Here is a 23096-nt window from a genome sequence, read left to right as displayed (position 1 = left end):
CTAAAGGAGTTTCTAGGTATGGTTTTCATTGTTCACCTAGATGATAGTTTGATCTTTAGTAAGACATTTGAGGAGCTTTTGATCCATATTCGCAAGGTGTTTGATAAGTTGAGGGAAGAAAAGTTGTTGATAAACTCAAAGAAGTGTAGTTTTGTAAAGGAGTTGATGTGCCTGGGATTTGAAGTCTTAGTAGAAGGTCTAAAAATGGACCCAGAGAAATTGAAGGCTATCCTTGAAAGCTCTTGATGCAGGGGCATCCTTGGTTTCTTATCTTTCCTACTCTCTTCAGTTAGTGGTTACTGAGTGGAAGACTTAATCGCATTCATGAGTTTACTAAATTGTTAGTTCTAACCGAGATGTAGTGGGTGTCGAGCTCCTTGTTGATGTCAAGCTCCTTGTTGATGCCAAATTCATCATTGATGCTAAGCTCCTGCTTGATGTCGAGCTCCTTGTTGATGCCAAGTTCCTTGTTGATGTCGAGATCCTTGTTGATGTTGAGGTCCTTTTTGATGTTGAGCTCCTTGTTGATTCCAAGTTCCTTGTTGATGTTGAGATCCTTGTTGATGGTGAGTTCCTTGTTGATGCTGAGCTCCTTGTTGATGCTGAGCTCCTTGTTGTTGTTGAGTTCCTCGTTGTTCCTCTGGATCTAAATCTCACTCCTCTTGTTCATTTTCTATTGTGTGTTTGTTTGCTGGATTTTGGATCACCTCATTTTGGGGTACATCCAAATTAGCACTACATCAAATGGTATCAAAGCTAAGTTGTTCCTAAGTGTGCAAGTAGATCACCAAAGTGTGAGGTAGTTTGTACTAGGACCTTGATTGGGAAAAGTTTATCAGAAAAGGGTTTTGATTTTGGAAGTCCTATCTAGTTGGTGATTTCATGTAGGGTGGCAGATCTACATATTTGGCCTGCACTTGCAGAGGACTCTCTATTCAATTATTGTTTGTATGTGTAAAGACGGTTTGAGGAAGGAGAAATGTTGATCCAGAATTATTGGACATGGTGAGGAAACTTGTAGCCAGTGTAGAAGCTATTGAGTTAGCACAAAATCATAGAAGACATCTTGATGAATATGATTCCTTTTGGGATGATTTACATGAAAGGATTGATGATCTGGAAGAGTCTAATTTGAGTTGGCATTGGAGAACTAGAAAGAATGTTTGTTGGCTAGTTAAAGAGATTATGAAGCAAAGAAGACAAATCGTGGAAGTGAATGATGATTTTGCTAAAATGGAGAAAGTATCTTTTGGTTTTCATGAGCAGATGGATAGATCTAACATGGAAATTGTAGAGCATCTTGTTGTGCATAATGAGATTTTTGAAGAGGAGAGTTTTCTTTATGTTGGTAAGGATTTGGATGTTGTTATTCAAAATAATGTTAATGAGGACTTATATGTTGCTGATATTATTGATTTGGGTGTTTCTTGTGGTAAGAAGATGGATTTAGTTGCTAGTAACATGGTTGAGGGTTTTAGAGGTGTTAGTTGCTAGTAATTTGAACTTATATGTTGCTACTAAGATGTTGAAGGATATAGACGTTATTACTAATGTGGATTTTCATGATGTTACTGATCTATATATTGCTGGAAGAATGAATATGTATACTATTATGAGTATGGCTGACATAGCATTATTGTTGCATGTTCCTAATATGGATTCATTTTTTGTTGATTTGGTGAAGGATTACTATGTAATGGATTTATATATTTTTGATGATATTATGGATAATGCTGATGATAAGTTACAAATGGAGCATTGTGAATTTCAGTTGAGTGAGTATGTTGATTGGTTGGATGAGACTCTAATGTTTGGATAGATGAAGCATGGATGGTTGATTTTTAGATTTGACCTCTTTTCTTTGATGGATTGAAAACCTTTTGTAAAGATGAAGTTGAGTGCAAAATTTTATTTTGGGATCAAAATGTGGGACACATTTTTCTATTTACCTAGGGAGGCTAATGCAAGACCATCTGAATTCTTTTCAATTTACCTTGGTGGAATGATGCAGGGGCATCCTTGGTTTCTTATCTTTCCCACTCTCTTTAGTCAGTGGTTGCTGAGTGGAAGACTTAATCAAGTTCATGAGTTTACTAAATTGTTAGTTCTAACCGAGATGTAGTGGGTTTCAAGCTACTTGTTGATGTTAAGCTCCTTGTTGATGTTGAGTTCCTTGTTGATTTCAAGCTCCTTGTTGATGTTGAGTTCCTTGTTGCTGTTGAACTCCTTGTTGATGCCAAATTCATCATTAATGCCAAGCTCCTTGTTGATGTCAAGCTCCTTGTTGATGTTGAGCTCCTTGTTGATGTCAAGTTCCTTGTTGATGTCGAGCTCCTTGTTGATGCCAAGTTCCTCATTAATGTCGAGCTCCTTCTTGGTGTCGAGTTGAAGTTGTTGCCAAGTGTTCTTTTGGTTGCCGAGCTCATATGGATGTTGAGTGATCATTCAAATGTTGAGTGCCATTATTTCATGGAGCCTTCATTTTCCACCTGGACTGTGTCTAGTTCCAGTTTAGGCTGACCTAGTGTATATTTAATTTCATGATGGGTATTTAATATTTGTAGTGAGTTGGCTCGTGGCTTAGTTATACATTTAATGTAAGGGTTTATTAGTTGGTATTTTCATTAGGCTAACTTGTGGCTTTTCTATGTTTTGGAATCTTCTGTAAGCTATTTTAGCAAGTATTTAAAGGAATCTTGGGTAGAGCCTTAGGCATTATGAGTTGATGAAGATTGGGATTGAATGAGGGATGAATGCAGAAAGCTGGAGATGTAGAATTAGGGAGTATGGAGTCTTAGCTTGGAATAATTTGGAGATAGAAGTTGTATTGAGTCTAGAGATTGGTTCTTCTTTGAAAAGATGCATTCTTCTTTATGGTCGTAACCTAGAAGGCCATACTATTGGGCATGTTGGATGTAAACTTCTTGATTCAAATATATAAAATATTGTTCCTCTGGTTCTAAATATCGCTCCTCTTGTTCATTTTTTGTTGTGTGTTTGTTTGCTAGGTTCTGGATCACCTCATTTTTGGGTACATCTATATTAGCAATGCATCAAGTCTACTCCAAGGAGTACAACAGAGGTAAGATATTTTCATGGACTGGCTAGTTTTTATAGAAAGTTCATAAGAGGTTTTAGCAATATTTGTGGACTCTTGAATGAAACAATGAGATGAGATAGGAAATAATTTAAGTGGATTGTAGGAGTAGATAAGAGCTTTAATCTATTGAAACAAAAAGTTATTGAGAAACCTATTTTAGCAATTCTTGATTTTAACAAGGTGTTTCAAGTAGACTATGATGCTAGTGGTACTATAATAGGAGTTGTTTTAAGCCAATAAGATAGACTTGTTTCTTATTTTAGTGAGAAGTTGAATGATGCAAAAAGAAAATATTATGCTATAATCAGGAATTTTATGCTATAGTTCAAGCATTAAAGAAGTGGTGACACTATATTCTTCCTAAGGAGTTTATTTTGTATAATGATCATCAAGCTTTGCAATATTTGAATAGTCAAGGAAAAGTGAACTAAAGGCATTTGAAGTGGGTTGAGTTTTTGTAGAGTTATATTTTTTTTTTGAAACACAAGAGTGGGAAGTCTAACAAAGTTGCAGATGATCTTAGTAGAAGACAAATTTTTTTGATAGAAATTTAGATAGAAGCAGTTGGGTTCAAGGAACTCAGTCCTTTATATCCAAATGATCCTGATTTTATTTTGATGAAGTGTGGAAGGCTTGTACAGAAATTGTTACACTTGACAGGACAAAGTGGTTAGATTTTATGATCTAGAATAGCATGTTGTTCAAAAGAAGCCAATTTTGCATTCCTAGAAGTTCAATGAGAGAGAATCTCATCAAGGAGAATTAGCATGGTGGAGGATTGGCTAGACATTTTGATGGGGACACAACCCAACAACAGAATGGACACAGTAGAAAAGGGAAATTATATTAACTGAGAAAATAAGCTAGTACAAATAGTGCAGAGAAAATAAACTTCAAAACATGCCCTACGGGCTTACAATAGCACAAATCTGGAGAATATTTCTCCTTTTTGCACCTCCTCTCAAGCTCCTATCCGAACTGCCTTTTACAATGCCAAAAATCTCCTTAAATAGACCCCAGAGGGTTAAGGACTAGGAGTACATTCTAGAAAGTGCTAGTAGGCATCCACCGACAAAATAGAAGGTTCTAGAAGCTGTTTTAGAAGTCGGTGCAAATTTAGAAGAATCCAGAAACGGTAGCCGAACTTCCGGGAGGCATAACTTTTGAACCGTAGCTCCGATTGACGAACCGTTTACATTTTTGAAAAGTTTTCAAAGTGTTCTATAGCCCTATGGACGAGTTGTGCTCGTCCCCAATTGTTTGACCCTTTTTGAGGTCATTTAATGCCCCAAACTTGACTTTGAAGCATTCTTAGGAGGTCTCCAAAACCTAAAAAACTGCAATAACTTTCGAACCGTGGGGCCTTTTGACCTAATTCTTTTTTTGGAATTCTCTAAATCTCAATTACATTCATCTGGCCAAGTCGCACCTTCTAGGTCACCAAAATGATGGTCAAATTGCATGCTCCTATTTTTTTGGGATTTTCAAATGCACTGATAGTTGAACTATGAGAGTTTGAACCTTTATTTGAGCCAAATGGGTATCCAAAAATGTAAAGACATAAAATAGAAACTAAGTCTAAGTACATTTTTTTGGGTGACACAGGATTGCCCTTATACCTCGGGATGCTCCTGCATCAGACACCCAGGGTAGATTGAAAAGTGACCCTGTCACTTTATGGATGGTAGAGGAAATCCCAAATGGGAAACCTCAGCTGCTGAAATCCAAGTTGAGTCCTCAATCGGCCGTCCTTTCCATTTTACCAAATACTCTTCATACTGCCTGTTTCTGGTATTCCTACCCATACGATGATCTAGAATGTCTTCTATCTCCTCCTTCTTAGAAGCAGGAATTGGACATGGCTCTAAAACTAGTTCCTCATCAGCACCATCATCATGATACTCTGTTAAATCTACAATGTTGAAAATGGGAGAAATGTGAATACCATCTGGAAGCTCCACCTCATATGCATTTCCTAAGTTATGTTTCTTCAAAATTTTGTAGGGGCCAAATTTCTTCATTTTCAGCTTGTTGTAAGTACCAACTGGAAATCTTTCTTTTCGTAAGTGCACCATGACTAGATCCCCTACTTGGAATTCCTTATGTCTTCTCCTTGCATCAGCCCTAGCTTTATACTCTTGATTCATCTTGATAATGTGTGCTTGAACCTCCTCATGTAGACGCTTGATGTGTTCAGCAAATTCCTCAGCTTCAGCACTTGTTCTCTCCCCTTGTTCTATCTTCCTCAATTCTCATGCAGTCCTTGGGCTATTTCCATATACAATTTGAAATGGTGATTTTCCAGTACTCCTATTTACAGAGTTATTATAAGAAAACTCTTCCTGTGGTAGAATCAAATCCCATCCCTTGGGCTTATCTCCAACTAAACATCTCAGCAAATTGCCCAGACTTCTATTTACCACTTTTGTTTGGCCATCCGTCTATGGGTGATGCGTGGAACTGAATTTCAAGTCTGTTCTCAACTTCTTCCACAATGTCCTCCAAAAATACCCCACAAATTTAGTATCTCGGTCAGAAACTATACTCCTTGGAAGACCATGTAGTCTTACCACCTCTTTGAAAAACAAGTCTGCAATATGGACAGCATCATGAGTTTTGTGGCATGGAATGAAATGTGCCATTTTGGAGAACCTATCAACCACCACGAATACTAAGTCATTACCCCTTTGTGTCCTTGGCAATCCAAGAACAAAATCCATACTTATGTCCTCCCATGGCCTTGATGGAACAGGCAATGGCTGATATAGGCCAGTATTTTGACTAGACCCCTTGGCAACTTGACAAACCTGGCAACTCTGTACAAACTTCTTTACATCCTGTGTAATTTGAGGCCAAAAATAATGTTCTCTAAGAATGGCAATGGTCTTATCCCGACCAAAATGTCCTGCCATCCCTCCACTATGTTTCTTCTTAATCAGATTCTCCCTCATGGAACTCCTTGGAATGCACAATTGACTACCTTTGAACAACATGCCATCTTGAATCAAATAGTCTAACCACTTGGTTCTATCTACAACAATAGGTTCTTTACAAGCTTTCCATGCTTCAGCAAAATCAGGATCCTTGGGGTACAAATTCTTGAGTTCATCAAACCCAACTACTTCAACCTGCATTGTTGTAAGCAACAACTGTCTCCTACTTAATGCATCTGCAACCCTGTTAGATTTTCCACTTCTATGCTTCAACACAAATGTATAACTCTGCAAGAATTCTACCCACTTCATATGCCTCTGATTCAATTTACCTTGGCTATTTAGGTACTATAATGCCTGATGATCAGTATACAAAACAAATTCTTTTGGCAATAAATAATGCCTCCATTTCTTTAAGGCCTGAACTATTGCATAGAACTCTTGATCATAAACAGAATACTTCTTCTTTGCATCATTCAATTTTTCACTAAAATATGCAATAGGCTTACCTTCTTGGCTTAATACAGCCCCAATAGCGCTACCACTAGCATCACAATCCACCTGGAATACTTTTCTAAAATCTGGAAGTGTCAACACAGGCTGTTCAGTCACCTTCTTCTTCAGCAATTCAAAACTTCTCGCAGCTGTTGCAGTCCATTTGAACTCTTTTCTATCCCCTCTTATTGTATCAGTTAGAGGTGCACATATGCCACTGAAATTCTTAATAAACTTCCTGTAAAAACTAACCAGGCCATGAAATGATCTTACCTCAGTAGCAGACCTTGGAGTAGGCCATTCCAAGATGGCTTTTACCTTCTCTGGATCCATTTTGAGACCTTCAGGTGATATAACAAATCCCAAATAGACTAACTCCCTTTTTGCAAAGACACACTTCTTTAGATTAATTAACAGTTTCTCTTCCCTTAGCCTTTCAAGGACACTATGAATATGCAGTAAATTTTCTTCCAAAGTCTTGCTGAAAATTAAAATATCATCCAAATAGACAATAACAAATTTTCCCAAGAACTTCTTAAGTACCTCATTCATGAGCCGCATGAAGGTGCTTGGGGCATTCGTCAATCCAAAGGGCATGACTAACCACTCATAAAGACCCTCCTTGGTCTTGAAGGCTGTTTTCCACTCATCTCCTTCTCGAATCCATATCTGATGATAGCCACTCTTCAGATCTATCTTTGTGAAGTACTGAGCTCCACTCAAGCAGTCCATAAGATCATCCATCCTTGGTAAAGGAAACCGGTACTTGATGGTTATCCTATTTATAGCTCGAGAATCTATACACATCCTCCACTCTCCATCCTTCTTTGGTGCAAGTACTGTAGGTACTGCACATGGACTCAAGCTCTCTCAAATCAAGCCCTTCCTCAACAGCTCCTGAACTTGTCTATTTAGCTCCTCTGTTTCAGTAGGAGTCATCCTGTGAGCAGCCTTGTTAGGCAAACTAGCTCCTGGAATCAGATCTATCTGATGACTGATTTTCCTTACTGGTGGAAATCCATCTGGAATATTATCAGAGATAATATCTCCAAATTCTCCTAGTAAATCTGAAACTTCAAATGGTATTTCACTACTACCTTCTTTATCTTTCATAGGAATCAAAGCATAGCACATACGCTGATGTTTCATGCCATCTAAAAACTTCCTTCCATCAACAAGACAAATCCTAGCACTGCTACATACCTTTTCACCTTCCTTTTTCATGGGCTTCAATTTGTGGTGAACTCCATCCTTTGTCAGAGAGTATGTGTTTGCATGTCCATCATGTATTGCATGTCTATCAAACTACCATGGTCTACCCAACAATAGATGGCAAACATCCATTGAAATAACATCACAGAGAACTTCATCATGGTAACTCCCAATTTTGAATTTTACTAAACATTGTTCACTTACCAGGACCTTATGATCATCTTTTACCCAAGAAATCCGATAGGGCTGGGGATGTTTCTCCCTCTTGAGCTTCAGCTTAGAGACCATCTCTTCTGATACCAAGTTATCAGTGCTACCACCATCAATGATCACATCACAACATTTATCCTCACACTTGCATCTGGTACAGAACAAACTCCTCCGTTGTCCTAGTTCATTCTCACCACTTAGTAGTACTCTTTCATTTACCAAGGTCTCTCCTCTTTTTGCATCCTCTGAATGTGATGATTGTGCATCCTCATCCACATGAGCAACCCTAGCTTGGCCATCAGTTCTCCTATCTGTCCTTCCTTGTCATTGAGGGCATTCAAAGGCACGATGACCTTCTTCATTGCAATGGAAACAGGTACCACGGAAGCCTCCTCTTCCTTTTCCACATCCTCTACCTCTTCCTCTTTGATTTCCAAAGTCTTGATCACGGGAGCGGTTGAAACCCTCATTCCTCTGGTTCCTGCTAGTACCCTCATCTTCATTTTTCCTTTGAGTTTCATTGCGGCCTCCAGATGATCTACTACTTCCCCTTCCTCCTTGACCGCGCCCTCTTTGTCTTCTGTCAAATCTTTTACTCAGCTTCTCTTCAACTCGTAGGGCAAACTGGTATGCTTCTTCAATGCTGGTCATTCTTACCAGACTTAATTCCTCCTGGATGCTAGGTCGTAACCCACTGATATAATGAGCAACCTTCTCTTTATTTGCTTCTGCATGCCCCGCTCTAATCAGGAGTCAGTAAAACTCCTCTGTATATTCTTGGACTGATCTTCCTGCTTGCTTTAACCCATGCATCTTCTTAAACAAATCAAGCTCGTAGTCCATAGGAATGAACTGCTTCTTCAATTTGTCCACCATGCGATCCCATCTTGTGATCTTCTCCTTTCCTCTTCTAAGTCTTTCTAGTTGAACCTCTTGCCACCAAATTTTGGCATGGCCTTTTAGTTTGGCCTTTGCAAACTTAACCCTATCTGGGTCCCTTATATCCTCATACTCAAAGTATTCTTCCAGTTCATTGATCCAATCGATCAACTCATCTGGTTTCGAATTTTCTGAAAATATACCCACTTCAATTGTAGGTATTTTCCCAAACCTATTAATGGCCCTAAAAAGCCTTTCCTCTACAGTATTCAAAACTTCCCCATCAACTTCCATTACTTCCTCTTCATTGTCATCCTCACTATTGTCATCTGCGGCAATATTTGCTCCTCTACGAAGCTCCTCTTGCAATGCTTGTACCTGTCTCTGGAGGGCTCTAACCTCCTCAGGATCAATAGCTCTGGCCCTTCTGCCATGCTCTCTTCGTGGAGGCATCTTCTAACTCGAACCCACAACCACACAGTCCTGGTGCAAACTGCCTCACAGTCGACGCTCTCTCTACACACTCAGGAAAACCCGCTCTAATACCACTTGATGGGGACACAACCCAACAACAGAATGGACACAGTAGAAAAGGGAAATTATATTAACTGAGAAAATAAGCTAGTACAAATAGTGCAGAGAAAATAAACTTCAAAACATGCCCTACGGGCTTACAATAGCACAAATCTGGAGAATATTTCTCCTTTTTGCACCTCCTCTCAAGCTCCTATCCGAACTGCCTTTTACAATGCCAAAAATTTCCTTAAATAGACCCCAGAGGGTTAAGGACTATTAGTACATTCTAGAAAGTGCTAGTAGGCATCCACCGACAAAATAGAAGGTTCCAGAAGCCGCGTTAGAAGTCGGTGCAAATCTAGAAGAATCCAGAAACGGTAGCCGAACTTCCGGGAGGCATAACTTTTGAACCGTAGCTCCGATTGACAAACCGTTTACATTTTCGGAAAGCTCTCGAAGCGCTCTATAGCCCTATGGACAAGCTAAGCTTGTCCCCCATTTTTTGACCCTTTTCGAGGTCATTTAATGCCCCAAACTTGACTTTGAAGCATTCTTAGGAGGTCTCCAAAACCCAAAAAACTGCAATAACTTTCAAACCATGGGGCCTTTTGACCTGATTCTTTTTCTGGAATGCTCTAAATCTCAATTACATTCATCTGGCCAAGTCGCACCTTCTAGGTCACCAAAATGATGGTCAAATTGCATGCTCCTATTTTTTCGGGATTTTCAAATGCACTAATAGTTGAACTATGAGAGTTGGAACCTTTATTTGAGCCAAATGGGTATCCAAAAATGTAAAGACATAAAATAGAAACTAAGTCTAAGTACATTTTTTTGGGTGACACAGGATTGCCCTTATACCTCTAGATGCTCCTGCATCACATTTTGCAAGAGATAAAACCATAGCTTTGGTTACTAAGAATTATTATTGGCCACAATTGCAGTAAGATGTGAAAAATTTTGTACAAAATTATGGAGTATGTTAGATGGTGAAAGGAGTGAAGTAGAATACAGGGTTGTATCAGCCATTACCTATACCAAACAAGTTGTGGGAGGACGTCAGCATAGATTTTGTTCTTGGATTACGGAGGATGTAGTGAGGGCATGATTCTATTTTTGTGTACGTTGATAGGTTTTCAAAGATGGCACATTTTATTCCTTGCAAGAAGACTAGTGATTTTGTTCATGTAGTAGAGTTATTTTACAAAGAAGTGGTGAGACTACATGGTCTACCAAAGATTATAGTTTCAAATTGAGATACCAAATTTGTTGGGTATTTCTAGCATACATTGTGGAAGAAGTTAAAAATATATTTGAAGTTTAGTTCATTACATCATCCATAGACTGATGGACACACAGAAGCGGTGAAGAAGAGTTTGGGAAATTTACTAAGATGTTTGGTTGGAGACAAGCCAAAAGGATGGGATATGTTTCTACCATAGGTAGAATTTGCATTTTATAATTCTATCAATAGGAGTACTAGTAAATTACCATTCCAAATTGTATATGGGAGTAGTCCTAGAAATGCTTCTAAATTAAGGTAGTTGGATAAGGGAGAGATAAGTAGTGTTTAAGAAGAAGAATTTTTTGAACATTTGAAGAACATGCATGAGGAGGTGAGGAAGCACATTATAAAGATGAACACATAGTATAAAGTTAAGGAAGATCTGAAAAGGAGGTATAAGGAATTTCATATTGGAGATGAAGTCATATTTCATTTGAGAAGGAGCAGTTTCTAGTGGGTACATATAATAAGTTGAAGATGAAGAAGTTTGGACCATGCAAGATAGTGAAAATGCATAATTCTAGAAATGCTTATCAAGTGGAGTTGCCTATTGAATTGAATATTTCACCAATATTTAACATTTTATATTTGACAGAGTATTATGAAGGAGGTGATGGAGATGAAGTTGCAGAAGCACAATGGAGTATTCTAGTAGCTAGTTCGGCTACAAAGGACATTGAGGAGATATTGGATAGTCATGTTGGAAAAAGTACAAGGAAAAAAACTTATGAGGAATACATGGTCAAATGGAAAGGGAGACCAATAGAGGATTCATCATGCCTGGCAAGGGAGGAGGTTAACCATCTTGGTTTTCCTCTGAACACCTGAGACATGATAGAGTCACTTCTCAAATTACCTCAGGTGTTTGATGTAGGAGCATCCTGGGTGTAAGAGAAATCTTGCATCACCCAAAAAATTATTTTCACTTCATTCTTTTCTATTTTAATAAGGACTAGTAGACCAAGTGGTTACTATTTATGGGAACTTGCTCTTTTTAGTAAGTTTTTCATACAAGCTCAGAATGTTCTCATTTTCTACATGGAGGTTCATTTTAGATTTATAAGTCTAACATAAAAATCTCATTGCTCTAGCTTAACTATCAGAGAAGTTATTATAGATTTTTGGTGGAAAAATTTGCAAAAAAATCTTTAGGCACACCGTTGGAGACCTTAGAGTGCCCAAATGAGCTCCAAAAACTCAATGGAAGGAGGTGTACGTGATTCCAATCTTATAGATCAAAAGTTGGCATTTCAAATTAGTGGTTATAATAGCCAATCGGAGCAATAGTTAGAGAGTTATGGCCATTCGAAGTTGGCCTACTCAAAAAATTTAAAATAATTTTCAAAGATGTATTTGGCCAAATCTAGACTTTTTTTTAGGGTCTATCAACCCTAGGTATTAAGTTTCAATGTCTAGAACCTTCCCAAGCGGCATAAAATTGCCTATTTAAGAAAGGCCCAAACATTGTCTAAAATAGCTCTGGGTGGTAGTTTGCAACATAGTCTTGTCGATTATTATAATGAAGCTGCCCATGTGGGTTAGCATATTGTACTTTTGAATTCTAAAATTCTGCATTTTTTGTGAAAATAAGAAGTCCATATTTTGTTCTTGCATTTGTAGTTGTTTCTTTGTTTTTGTTATGGTTTATGGTATTAAGGGGAGCACCCTTCATCAATAGGTCTTGGCAGAGGTCAGGCAACATGAATTTTGCAATGCATGCATCTATCTCTTCTGTTGCATCTTTTTCTATCACAAAATCCTTAATCTTTGTAAATTCCTAGCCACAAAAGAGTCTTTCTTGATAGCAAGGCCTAGGTACTCTTTATTCATCATAAGTAATTGCTAGACAAACTCTAATTGACCTAGTCAGGAATATACTTGGGTAGCACAATAGGGGGTTGGGGACACCCATAAACTTTTACTTATGAAAAATTTTCAAAAAGAAAAAGACTAGCCCAATCATGGCTCATTACTCTATCCCCATTTGGGCAAACAAATGGTTTTATTAGCATTCTCACCCCCTTAGGTACTCTTTTAATTATATCCTCTGACATGGTTGAAATGGGAAAAAAAAATTATAATAAAATGCAATGGCATTAGAATAAGGATAAAACCTTTGCCATAGTGGATTCCATAGCTACACAGGTAGATTCTCTCCATTCTCCTTAGTGGATTCGATCAAGTCTAGACTAATATGCCCTATATTAGTAAAAATAATTATGTCTATCAATAGTGAGTAATGATAGGACTTAAATTTCCCAACTCTCCCTTTTGAGCTGTCAAAATCTCATTATGCATCTCGTTAATAATATATGTCACAAAATTGTATTCGACATTGTAATGTGAATCCTAGATATCCAGAGCCATGATATATATGTATCTAGGGGAATTCATGGTGTCATCTACTCCAACTACTTTGTAAATCCCAAATATTGTATATCTAAAGTATTTGCAGAAGAATTATATCCAAATAAGATCTCCTACCTTCTTTGGTAGTTCACCCTTGTCCTTTTTTGCCTTGCGGATGTGTCTTCTCATAACTTTTCCAGTAAAGCAACTCTTCTAACTTTTGAAGTTTCCATTCATTTTATCCTGCTCAATTAGCCTTGTCATCATTCCTCATAGGTCAAAGACTTCAATGAACGTCTCCATGTCTAGTGTGCATAGGACACCCATATGCCTTTTATGGAATCCTTTAGTTGTAGGATTATATGATTTGATCAATGGCTTCACCAAGTCAACATCTACTATAACCTCTCGCATTATCAATTTTTCCATGTTTCTTACCAAAGGCTTATAGATAGGTGAATTCTCAAATCCATTGTTGTAGAAATACTAGAAAATCTCATTCCCATTAGTATTAGGTACAATGGCATCCTTGCAAAAGCTGTATGTATCCTTGAATATATGTGAATTCATGGTTTGAACATGGGACGAGCCTGGAAGGAAATATACCAATTCTTTTGCATATAAACTTGCCAACTTTGAATTGGTTTGTTTAGTAGCTTGTGAATTTTCCTCCATGTCAACCTGGGCTATCATTTTTCCTTCTTCTTGTGCCATAATTTTGACGTTAATTCTTCAAACAATCTTGTCAATTACTAGCTCTAAAAACTATAAAATATTCTACAAACTCTAAAAATTATTTGCACTTAACCTTCTATCTCTGAATTGTGCAAGCTTTATAATTAGAATTAATTTTGTCAACTCTTTAATAGAAAATGAGCAACAAAGAAGCATTTATGGTGTTTTTATGTCGACGTATATGAGAATTCTCAAAATCTGTAAAAGTGCCAAAATCTAATTGTATTGCCAACCTTTCAAAACTTTTCATTCACCTTTTGATAGGACATCCTTTTTTAATCATCATGAGCCTTTTAATAGTCATTTTCTTTCTTAAGATTGTTAGAAATAGATAATACTAAGAGGGGGGTGAATCAGTATTCTACAAACATTTTCCCGCAACTAAATATTGTCAATTACTTTATAACTTGAAGATGAAAGTAAACCAACAATGTTGAAAAGTAAATATAATCATACATAGAGAACTCATAATACCATTATTTGTTAACTAGGGAAACCTTGGCTAAGGGAAAACCCTAGTGGGGATGATACTCTTGAGATGATTCACTAAACAAAAGGACCATATTAAGGATATTGACTCTATTAGAAGTCTATGAAATACATATAGTGTCTCAAGTCCTTGCTAGAGGACTAGGTCCTATTAGAAGCCTTAACCTTGTTAGGAGTTTATTCAACCCTATTAGGATTTGGTAGAACAAATACAATGTATGCAAGAAGATCCCATGCCCTAACATGCATTTAAAAAAATTGTTCATCACAAAAATAGATATATATATAGTACTTTCTCATTACTATAATTCACACTTTCTCTAATCATACATCAGATCTTGCATCACATAAGGCTCATATAGCTTTCAATTTCTCGATACAATAGTTCGCATATCATACAATTTCACATCTAGCACATATATCTCTCACTTATTTGTACAAGATAAGATCTTTACTTATACTTCACAAATTAGTAATTCTCTACTCATTCAGCCTTCATGTGTTCACATGCTTGATATAATATAAAATAACTTATGGAATAATATCCACAAATTTGGCTCATCAAGACTTAGTAATTATTTTGTTACCAAAAAAATTCCTTAAGTTGTACAACTAAATTATCTTCTATGATTTGTTCTACTCTATCAAATACTCATACTGGTATTTTAATTATAAATCATGTCATATTGTATGTAAACATTTGCACACTAGCATATGTCATCATGATGTTGTCATAAAGATTTTTTCAACTGTGCATAAGATAACTTGAAGTGTGCCATCTATATACATCGCATATGTCTTTGTGTTGCTACAAACTATCTAACACTTAGACAATTTTCTAACTCTAAATGCATAAATGAAATGTTGAATATATGTTTCCATAAATGCAACTCTCAAGACATCTATCTGACCATATTGCCAACAATCTCCCTCTTTGGAATTTATGGCAACATTTGCAAAAATTGGTTAAGTCCCAAATTGATGTCATACATAACAAAAAAAAATAAAAGAAACTACACAAAATAGCCTTTAAAATATAATAATTTTATTCATGTTTTGATGGATCATTACATTCCTTATGACTCCTTACATTAATACATAGGTTTACTCCCCGTTACATATATATATACAATTTCCTTACTTATATAACTTCTCCTCCTTATTACATACGATCATACAATTTTCCTTTACATGTTACTATCCCTTTGACATCAATGGAAAATGTGTCAAAAAAAAATTGTATACAAAATCTTGTGGCTTGCTTCTGATCAACTTGATATCCTAGAGAAACAATCTGCATAGACAAGTTTCATTCATTTCACTTCCTTCTTCCAATTCTCCTTTACTAAATTAGATATATTGATTAGTGCCCATAGTCCACAGGATGCCACTTCTATTGCACTCAAGTCAATATAGGCAAATTTGTCATAGGATGTCTTAGCTACAAGACACTACTCTAATTGCCTCTACAAAATGACAACTTTGGGTGATAAGTTTTCTTTGAGGATAGAGAATCTCCTTAATACCTTTTCCTTGTCAAACTCAATGCTTATGATAGCATTGTGGATCTTCTACATCTCAATTTCAAAATCTTCAATTTTGGCCTCTAGTTGCTACAATCTTGTAGTAAGTATATGAAGCTCACTCATTAGACCTTTGATCTTATTATCAAAATATTTCAACTAACTGTATGATATTATGCACTATACATACAACTTCTTACCTTCATTTGTGCTCTTCCTCAATTCTTTGATGCACAAATCTAAAGTTTTTAGATCATTTCTGACATTTGTGCATACTGTATCAAACAATGATGCATCATGTTTGACCTATGCTTGTGCTAAAGCTACCTTAGCTAAGGTTATGAATTCCTCATCAAAGGTCATCATCAACTCTTTTTCTTTTGACTATAAATTTGGATTGGCTGTAGTTATGGTAACTATCTTCTACATTTTGTCCAAGACTTCAGTTAGAATCTTTTCCAAAGACTTTATAGATTTTTTCTTTTGGAGAAACTTTCTCAAGGAACTCATTACACCCTTCTGATCATCACCATCATCTAATGCTACTGCTACTAAAGTTACAACTAGAATGGGTGCAACTAAAATCATTTTCTCTTCCTTAGCCTTATTCTTTTCTTTTTCCAATTTCTTATTTTTTTCTATTTCTTTCTTCCTTTCTCTTCATCTTCTTTTTTCTTCCTTTCATCTTCCTCCTTTCTTCCTCCTTCTTTCTTCTTTCTTTCTTCTTTTTCTTTTTTTTTTGTTTCATCTATTATCCTCTTTTCTTCCTCTAACTTCTATGTTTCTTTCTTATTTTCTTCTTCTTCATCATCTTCAAAGCTTTAATAAGTTGTGATATTGCCAACAATGGATTGGCCAAAAGTCACAAATGGTTCTCCTTTACATCCAAGGTTATGTGTCTATTTTCCACTTGCATGGATTCGGTACCCATACAATATGTGGTGGTGAGAGTGCATGTTGTGTCTCTTATACTTCTTCCTCATCACTAGAAGGTGTAATGGCTTGTACATACACTAGGCTCTCAAGCTTGGACTGCGCACTCACCTCTACTTTTGTAGGCACTGAGGTCATGTATTTCATAATGGCCTCTTTTGTTTCCTTCCTTAGATCTTCATAATTGCCTCCCATTAGAATAATTTCTCTTCTTTTGTTCCTCAGCAAGGGCTCAATACCCTTCAAAATTCTATTTGAATCCTCCTTGGAGTTAGTTTCAAACATCTTGTTGATCATTGTCACACTCTTTTCTTTATGTTCAACAACCTATTAAATAATTCTTTTGTTATCTTATTTTTTATACTATCAAATCTTTTTTTTCTATAGTATCATGTTTCTTACTATGACATTCTCTAATTGACTTCTATCCATGACAATTATAACAATAGAAATTAGTAATAAGTTTAAAAGACTTACCTATGCAATCTCTTTTCATATGTCCAACTTTATTACATATGAAACATCTACCTCTAAATTCATGTCTTACTTCCTTGGGTGGTTCATCTTGATTAAGTTTATCAACTTTCTCTATTTTCTTAGGTTCATCGTGTTTTCCTAGCAAATCAACTAATTCAATCTCTCTAGATACTTTAGTAGTTGTGCTTGATTCTACCTTACTCAGATTAGATTCTTTAGGGGATTCAACAATTGGATCTAGTTCTCTTCTAATTTCAAATTTCTTGGTTGATTTCTCACCAATAAGATATCCAAGTTGTGTCTTATCATAAGAAGGTCTCTGGTGAAATATATATTCATCAAGCTTCTCACTACTGGAATAAAGTTTCTCTAATTGTTGCTTAGCTTGTGTCAATTCTCTTTTCACAATGATATTATACTTTTCTAATTATGCATGTTCAATCTTAACAGAATCTAATTGAAATGTTACTTGACTCAACTAGGATCTATAGTCTACATTCTCAGATTTTAGATTAGGTTTATTCTTACTACCATCTTTCTTAAGACTCAACTTAAGTTCAACAATTTTTAGTTCATATTTCAAGTTGTTAATTTCTTGCTTGAGATTTCTTACTTCATCATTGTCATTAGTCTACGCAATTTATTTCTTGACATATTTTAGATCATCAATCTTGTCTTTCAGTTTGCCAATGTAAACTTTTGCATCTTCATACCTATCTTTTAGGTTATCTATTTCTTCTATAAGAAGGTTAATCTGTTCGAGACCTTCTTCAAGGTTTTTATTTAATTGTTCCATATTCATAGGGGTCTTACTGAAATTTTTAATCTTCTTTAGAGTAACTATGCTCTAATACCAATTTTTAGAAATAGATAGTACTGAGAGGGGGGTGAATCAGTATTCTACAAACTTTTTTCCACAACTAAATATTTTTAATTACTTTATAGCTTGCATATGAAAGTAAACTAATAATGTTGAACAATAAATATAACCATACACATAGAGAACTCATAACACCAATATTTGTTAACTAGGGAAACCCTAGCCAAGGTAAAACCCTAGTGGGGATGATACCCATGAGATGATTCACTTAAAAAAGGATCATGTTAAGGATATTGACCTTGTTAGGAGTCTATGAAGTACATATAGTGTCTCGAGTCTTTTTTAGAGGACTAGGCCCTATTAGAAGCCTCAACCCTATTAGAAGTTTCTTTAACCCTGTTAGGAGTTGGTAGAACAAATACAATGTATACAAGAAGAGCCCACTACCCTATCATGCATTTATACAATAAAGTTCTTCACAAGAATAGATATACATACAATGCTTTCTCACTATTTTAATTCACACTTTCTCTAATTATACATCAAATCTTGCATCAAATAAGCTCACATAACTTCCAAGTTGTCTGTACAATAGTTCGCATATCATAAAATTTCACATCTAGCACATATATCTCACTTATCTAACCAAGATAAGATCTTTACTTGTACTTCTCAAATTAGTAATTCTTTGCTTAGTCAACCTTCATGTGTTCACATGCTTGATATAATAATTAAATAGCTTATGGAATAATATCTACAAAGTTGGCTCATCAAGACTTGGTAATTATTTTGTTACCAAAATAATTTCTTAAGTTGTACAATTCAATTCTCTGTTATGCTCTATTTTGCTCTGTCAAATACTTGTAGTAGTATTTTAATTATAACTCACATCATACTCTTTGTACACATCTACACATTGGCATTCATCATCATGACACTATCATAAAGCTTTAGTCAACTACACATAAGCTAACTCAAAGTGTTTCATCTATACACATCTTATCTGTCTCTGTGCTACTACAAACTGTCTAACACTTAAACAATTTTTTAACTCTAAATGCATAAATGAAATGTTGAATATATGTTTCCATAAATGACAACTCTCAAGACATCTATCTGACCATATTTCCAAAAAAGACTTATGCTTGTGACCTTGTGACTACCTTCAATCAAGTTTCATAGCTAATCTTTCACCTTAACCTCATGAGCCATCAACTTAGTGATCACTACTTCAAGCCATCATTCCAGATTTCTAATCTATTTCAAATTCTAAACAGTTAACTGTGTGACAAATAATGTTAAGAAATTTAGCTTCCTTTTGAAATGACATCACATGGTCACTTCTTCTTATCAATATTTTCATTTATTGCTTGTGACTATGTGATCACATTCAACAACTATTAAGTCATAGCTTTGCATGCATTACTTCCTCTTAAAACCTTCTTGGCATGACTATGCAATCATATAACCTTTTATACTCTTTAGATACTTTGCAGGGTTGTGGTTTCCTACATGTTACAACAATTTTACCTCATGACCATGTGAGCAAAGGATCTCTTATGAATTATTAACCATGTCACAACTTTACAACTTATTATGACCTATGTCTTCTTAACAGCATGACTACGTAATTTAACATATTTTTCTACCTGCCTGATTGCATCACCTAGTTGCAGTTTGGACACTTTATTTTCATGTTAACCATTCGACAAAATGATACAAGCATTCTCCTTATGCTTATAGCTTCATTTTCCTCATCACAGCTTATTTTTCTTGTTCCACTCAATCATTGTGATCGAGCAACTAAAGACCAACTAACATGCTTTTGACCGCATCGCCCTTTTGCAGATTAGTTTCTCAATTATCTATTCATCCTCGCAACAATGTGAACAAAGGCTTTTATCACGTGCTTTGACTACTTCACAAAATCATGGTATGCAATTTAGTTAGAACATGTAATATCTAAGCTAATCAATCCCTTATCCATTGGGCATAAACTAAGTCAAAATGTACACATGGATACCTAAAATATACTCATATACTTAGATATCTAATCTATCTATCTACCTTGCAAATAGACATCTATTTTCAAATGAGATTCATATTTATCATATCCTTTTATGATCCCTACAATTCTATCAATGCATATCAATGAAATTACTTAGGTTCTTGACCCAACAGTAAGATATACAATGGCATACATCTTCAAAATCAACATGCAACGGAACAATATGCACTTTGGGCATATATCAATAGAAAACTACAAACCCATAAAAAATGAGATAAACTTTAGAATAGAAATTCAAATAAAGCTCTATATTAAATTCCTTGAAATCAATACATCATGGTATGCAAAAACTTAGAGGATACACTAAGGATGACTATATGATCTGAATGCTTCAAAAAAAAGTACAAATATTGTTCATAATAGAGAAACTACTAAGGAATGGTATCATAGTAACTAGAAAAAAAATTAGAACCAACTAGGGTCTCATAGCAATTGGGGAGACTCTCAACCAAAAAACTAGAACCCTTATAATGAGAAAAGAAAAGGAATATATAGACATGAAGAGGCTCATATCAAAATCTGATACTACCAAGTGTCCTATTGAAAAACTTTCCCTTCTTCTGTTGTAGAAATTGATCTCCTTTCTCCTCTATCAGCAATCAAAACTCATCAATGTTATTGCAGAGTATCCGATATATCTCCTTAAATTTATTAAGGAAAAACATCCTATAAAGGAATTTTAGATATTAGATTCAATATATGTAGGAGCTTCAATCTAATTTGGCTTGTCTTTATCTATCCTTGTTGTGAAACTCCAATTGCTTCCTACCGACAAAACTTTATCCTCTGCAACTACCTTTAAAAATATTCAATTCACCCTTTATGGTTGCCAGTGAATCTGATTCCATCCAAATTTGATCATAATTTGATCTCATTCCATCTGAAATGGAAAATCTTCCATATCATTGAGAATGCCTTGGAAACACAAAATTGCTTATAACTATTTTTGTTAAAGACCTGTGTAAAAACTCAATGTAGAAATGGAAAATTTTACTTCTCCCAGTTCTGGTAGTATATTATACTTTATGTTTTGGGTAGAAATTGTACCCCTGATGCTAATTTGAAAAACTAGGCCTTGGGCCATGACTTGACCAATTAAAGTGAAATTATTTTAAAATTATATAGTATAAACTATATAATATCTTAAATTAAAATCAAATCTTTCAAATTTTCAATCTCATATGTGTTCAATTTCAAATATTTGACTGAAATATTATAGAATTTGCATTATTCCATGTCCTCCTGACACAAGGCACCACTTGTTGACATTTCATTGGTCACATTACCCAACCAGGCCCCACATACCTCAATGGTAAGATCTTAATCTTTCCATTTCTCCATCATGATCTTATGAATTTGAAGCCTCTCGTAGCATCTCAAGGCTTAATTATTATTACTATGATCGTATGATGACCCCATAGTATTGTTGTAATATCTTAACCTTTCAATTTTCAACTCCTAGCTACCTTAGTCTTGATCTTATGAAAATTTTGTAGCATATTAAAATTCATATTTCACCTTCCTGACCATACAAGATCCTCATAACATTGTAAGCCTTTATCTTCTATCTTGTGATCATATGATCTGGGGTGACATTGTGCTCCTTCAACTTTAATTTACAATCTTACGATGCCATTGTATCATCATAACTCTTCAAACTTTGTCTCATGAACTTACGATGAGACTCCCAGGTTGTGCCACATCATCATGCTGAAATCTACATTGTTATTCAAAATATTCATTACGTCATAGTAGCCTGTCGAGCCCACCACATGAAGGGATACCTCTTGTCTAATGTGTGTCTCTTAAGACACTAAAGAGTAGTGTCATTGGAAATTTAAACACATAAAAACCCTCTCTGCTCAAGGCATGTGGGATAAATGTCATGAGTTCCCCTTCATTAGCTATGGCTTCTTTACATGGGGCCCATTCTCTATTCACCAGTCATCTCCCCTACCTTTGCTAACAATGATCTACAACTACAAATGTTTAAAATAGAGTAGTGGATGAGTAGAGAAAAGAAAATGAATTTTGTGACTTTTCCCCCAAGGGCCTCTACATGTGCTTATTCTACTCCTCACTATAGGCTGTAGGAATCTCTTACCTCCCCTTCCATGGGCTTCCTTGGTATATACTAAACTCAACATGTGGAGCTTTATATTTCTCATTGGGCAGCATTGAGATCCTTGTCTATCTATCAGCTCTCCTTCTCGTCCTTCTATTGGAATTCTTTAAAATAACTCTGAGGGGTTGAATCAATTATCCAAGGTCTAGATGTACAAATAAAACTTTTCACAACTTAGCAAACCCATCCATAAAACATATTCATCATGCATGCATCCATTAGATCATACAATCACTTAAACATGTAGGTTACTGTCAAATCAATTTTGCAAAACTGTAAGCATGAAACATAACAAATTCAATAACACATTTGAAACAATGATTTTATGTAGAAACCTAATTTGAGAAAAAACACTAGTAACATACTATTAATTCTCATTCTTCTAAAGTGATGCCTTGTGAAAGGCTAACCCTGTTAAAGGTTATATTACACACTGTTAAATGTGACCTAGTTATAGGATTTCAATCACCCTGTTAGGAGTGGGCCTTGTTAGAGGACTTTAGATCACTCACTTGGAATGTCACCAAACTAAAGAATTTACAAATGACTGTTAGGTCAACCTTAGTCCAAAGGATTTACCCTAGACTAGTATAATGATTACAAAGTAATGATAAGGATTAATCTGATAACAACTTATAGCTCCATTTTGTAGATTATAAATATTTTTTTTAGTCCTCCATTATGCTCATCTTTCACACACTTCATCTTTGATAGCTTATCCACCCTTCAAACATTCATACCCTTAAGCCTTCTTGCTTTTCTTTCCAATAGAAGTCTCTTCTCTTAGGTCACTAAATGAAGAAATACCTTAGACTACTTGTCTCCCTTAGGTTCTTGCACATGATAGTTGTTGACATATCAGTCAAGTTTGTTATTAGTGACATACACTTATTCAAACTATAAGTATCTACTGAGCTTATTGCATAGTTAACAATGTTTACCAAGCA

The 23096-nt window shown here is 35.6% G+C and overlaps 1 pseudogene; it reads right to left on the bottom strand.

Moving 5' to 3' along the window:
- The window catches only part of LOC149538218 (regulator of nonsense transcripts 1 homolog), a 154982-nt pseudogene that overhangs the window by 112869 nt on the left and 19017 nt on the right, over positions 1 to 23096 (bottom strand).

Source organism: Cupressus sempervirens, chromosome 9, assembly GCF_028749045.1.
Source record: "Cupressus sempervirens isolate cs-2001-9-10 chromosome 9, ASM2874904v1, whole genome shotgun sequence".
Lineage (NCBI taxonomy): Eukaryota > Viridiplantae > Streptophyta > Pinopsida > Cupressales > Cupressaceae > Cupressus > Cupressus sempervirens.
Note: the sequence above shows the minus strand (reverse complement) of the source record. Positions and strands in the feature narration are given on the sequence as shown.